This window comes from Dipodomys ordii, unplaced genomic scaffold, assembly GCF_000151885.1.
Source record: "Dipodomys ordii isolate 6190 unplaced genomic scaffold, Dord_2.0 Scaffold39, whole genome shotgun sequence".
NCBI classification, from domain to species: domain Eukaryota; kingdom Metazoa; phylum Chordata; class Mammalia; order Rodentia; family Heteromyidae; genus Dipodomys; species Dipodomys ordii.
Genome location: NW_012267255.1, coordinates 709,178 through 713,455, shown reverse-complemented (window position 1 = coordinate 713,455; position 4,278 = coordinate 709,178). Strand labels below are relative to the sequence as shown.

The 4,278-nt window shown below is 39.7% G+C and overlaps 1 pseudogene; it reads right to left on the bottom strand.

Moving 5' to 3' along the window:
• Positions 1–1,712: 1,712 nt before the first annotated feature.
• Positions 1,713–3,012, bottom strand: LOC105987104 (annotated as a pseudogene).
• Positions 3,013–4,278: the final 1,266 nt, after the last annotated feature.

Sequence of the window (4,278 nt, the reverse complement as noted above, 5' to 3'; positions counted from 1 at the left end):
TAAGAATAGAAAACCCAATACAATATGTTCAGTAAGTTAACATAGGAATCTAGAGGAAAAGGAGATTGATTTCTGCTATGAGAATAAAAGGAGACACTATAGAAAAGATAATATTTGCTCTGAAACATCCAGGCCTAACTCAAATATACTCCTATGGAAGCCCTCACAATCCTTACTGGGAAATATTTCCCAGAGTCATTCTTTCCAACTCTAGGCAGCTTTGTCATTGATAAATAGCTACCTGTGTTTTGTGATAGGTAAAAGTTCCTTGAGAACCGGAGTGTGTCATTGTGCTATTTGCATCCCTCACCCCATTGATACCCAGCACAACTTATCATCACAGTACATCTAATAGCTGCTGAGGAAGCATTTCAGTTTTAATCCAACCTGCCAAAAAAGTGAAACTGTTGACCTAAATATTGGTATTACTATGGAATTCTGTAGGGCAGCCCTTGTATCTAGCCCTCAATAGCTTATACTCTATATGTGAAAGTAAGAGCACAATCTCCAGGAATTATAATTGAGAAGCAAACAGTTGTCATGCCCTTTAATACTCCAGAAAGTTCCCCCTGCTTCTCTTCTTTTTTTTCAAATTGTTTAACTTGGGGTAACATAGCATGGACAGGTGGGAGTATAAAACAACAAATGAGAGTTGGTAGTTACATTCACAAAGATTTAAGACAAACTACTTTTAGATTTAACAAAGATGCAAAGAAAAGCACTTTTGTATACTGCTGACAACACTGAGAAAGGCATGTGAATGAGAAAACATACACTTTGGGAAAACTATCACATCAAGAAAACAATGGTATAAAGTGATCTTTAACTAGTATTGTATGGGCAATGAACAAATGTATTCTGAATGTCAACAGGGCAATAGCTATGTACATTACATACCATATACCCAAAGCATGTGATGTATAAACACAGAAAGGCCTACACGTTGGAAGGAATATTGCTGTGTACTGAATGGACCCATTGAAAATTCTCCACAGCAACTCATATATATGGATGTTTATAGAGGGCAGGGGAGCTAGATGCATCTAATCTGTCAATATCTTTTAAGCAGATGAGGTTCAGAAAGGTTGGGCAAATTAATTTTTTTTGAACATCCTGTTTTATTTTCCTAACCAATGAACAAAAACAAGTACATAAAATGAAAACTGGACTTTTAAAATGAAAAAGTAAAGAAAAAGATAAATTGATAGCTCCAGAAAGTGGTAAAAACAGAAGCAGAGCAGCAAGCACCTGAAGAAACTACACGAGAAAGCTAGGTCACGAGATGGCGCAGGCTTTGACTGAAAAACAGAACTAGGTAAGAAGTTCTGTAAAATAACTTAGCTCCCAGGAAGTTATGTCCTATGGGACTATCCATTTTATGTATTTTACCATATCAAAAGGAAAATCCAGGTACATTAAAAACAGTCAAGTATATAAGCATGTAAGTGACAATTATCTACATCAGTTGGAGTCCCTGGTAACCTGAAAGCAGCTTAAAAACAAAAAAGATTTTTAAAAAAGACATTTTAGTATGACTTATGGGTTACTCCAGAATAGGAAGTAATGACCTTTAGATGAGTTAAAGTATTAAAAGCAAAAATAGCCACAACCTTCATTAAACACCAAGTAAATGTAGTATAATATATACAAGTGACATATGATGCCAATTTTATTTGCAGCTATTGTTATAGTACTCATCTCAAGTGTACAAGTTATACCTTTGTCACAGCCTTGGCTAAGTCTTGAACTAGTGCAGAATTCAGCTGTGGTAGAATGCTGATGTTAGCATGCCTAGATGTAGCATACTTGTTCTTGACAGTCATGTGCTCTGTAAGCCCCCAATTCACCATGACTCCATTCTTTGCCAGGTGCTGCATAACAGGAAGAAGAGATTCCTCAATGGAAGACAGGTAATGCTGTAGAGTTGGTGTCCATTCACCATTATCAAGAATTTTCAGTGCTAAGCAAAAAGCTCCTGCTGCAATTTGAGAAGGAGGAATGTGCACCATTGCGTAGTCCAGCATAGTTCCATCAGGTATTTGGCCAGCGTATGCTGTTCAACAGCAACCTCTCCAATTTTTGATGTTCTACCAAGGAAGTGCAGGGGTAGAGGGTGGCCCAGACCAAAGTTCAAAGCTCTTAGAATCCTTATTTCCACCTGTCTGATTTGGTGCTTAGTATAAGTATTGTTAGTCACAAAAGCAAATCACCAATTTCTGGAGGATACATTTCTTCATATTTGCTTGCAATAAACATGGCAGTGACACCAACCAGCTGCAGCATTTTCTTGGGCACACAATTCTTCTACATGAATCTACCAATAACGGAAACAGTCATGTACATGGTCTCTTGCAGCAATCGGAATTTCATCTGAACCTGCACAAGCCAGTCAATGAGGATGGCTCTCATGAGTTCCCGACATAGCAGGTATTTTGCTCTGACAGACTGCTCTTCCTCAAGTTGTCTCAGATAAGCATAAATATCTTTCACATATTCACTACAAAGATTTGGATCAGCTCCATCTTCTGCATCCACATCAGTCACTGCAAGTGTTACATCAGAGAAAGCCTGGCACAAATACTCTTCAGCAGGGGCACATCCAGATGTTTCCATTGGGCTTGGAGAGGGAGTATCAACCGGGGAAACTTTCCGGGGAAAGTTTTTCTTCCTTTATAGGCTCAGGTTCAGGTTCAGGTTCAGGCTCAGGTTCAGGCTCTGGCTCTGGCTCAGACTCCTGCTCTATCTCGCCCACACTCACAGGGGCCTTTACCAGATTTTGGTAGCTTTTTAGCATCTTTTCCAGTAGCCAAAGCTTTTGCTTCCTTTTTCAGAGGCACTCTGGCCTGTAGCTGTTCACTTTTTATTACCAATATCTCCAAGAGCAGTTCTTGGTCTCAGCCCAGGTTTAGAAGCTGCTGCAGTGGGCACAGGCACACGTTTTGCATCTGCCATGGTGATCTTAACCTTATTTTCAGCATTAATTTTCATGTTCCTGGTGACCCGGAACGCCATGGTTCCTCTTCACCAAGGAGTTGCTCAGTGGGCAGGAGCAGAACATGGAGCCTCACAGACCAACAGCCATTCCTTGCCAGCTCCGGTTTCTTTTTCTTTTTATCTTGTACTCCAGAAGAGAAGTAACGGTGTGTCTGACTGGGAAATGTTGGTCATTCTACCCATTTTCTTCCTCTTGAGAGCAAGGCTTGTCTAAGCCAGCATTACCAGGGAATGGCTAGGAATCCTCACTAACTTCAATTCAATTTCTAGAGAATGTGAGTCACACCCTAATCTACTTCTTCCACTAATCTTTGTTAAATAAGGACAGTCCTTTTCATTCTATCTCCTCTTAGAATGTCAATACAGCAGAAACAGGAACTTGTGCTCTAGAACAATCCCTGCTAGGCATTACGCAGCCAACGAATGTTTAATGATTTCTTGAAGTAATTTGTTCAGACTCAGATCAAGAAAAAGTATGTCTCTCATTAGTCCCCATGAGAGATCCTCAAACTATCTCAAATAGCTATTAGATAAATGTTTGCTAAGTAAGTGAATGAATGACTCTCTCACAACTTAGTGTATTTTCAAAAATCTCAACCATGCATAGTGGCGTATGCCTGTAATCCCACATACTCTGGAGTCAGAAATCAGGAATATCCTAGTCTGAGGACAATCTGAAGCAAAAATGTGGACTTCATTTTTACAAACAAAGCCAAGATGGAAGTCCAACTCTGTTATCTCAGCTACTTGGAAGGCAAGGTAAGTAGGTCTAAAGCCAGACTCCTGAACAAAAGCATGAGACTCTACCCAAAAAATGACTAAAGAAAAAGGAGATAAGAAATGTGGTTTGAGTGGTAAAACATCTGCCTAAAAGGTTTTAGGCTCTGAGTTTAAACCCCAGTATAACAAAAATATAAATCTTTATAGTGATATTTACTTTTGTGTGTTTGTGTGCTGGTCCTGAGGCTTGAACTTGGGGCCTGGGCACTTGAACCATAGCTCCACTTCTGGCTTTTTTGGTGCATAATTAGAGATGAGTCCCATGGATATTCCTACCTGGGCTGACTTTGAAATGAGGTCCTCAGGTCTCAGCTTCCTAAGTATCTAAGATCATAGTCATGAGCCACCCTCATCTGACTGTTCATGACATTTAAAAAGATATATGGGGCTGGGAAGGGATGTGAAGAGTAAACAAAGGAGGAGGCTGCAATGCTTGGTAAGAAATGTACGCATTATCCTGCCCATGTAATTGTAACCCCTCTGTACAGTATGTTCACAAATAAA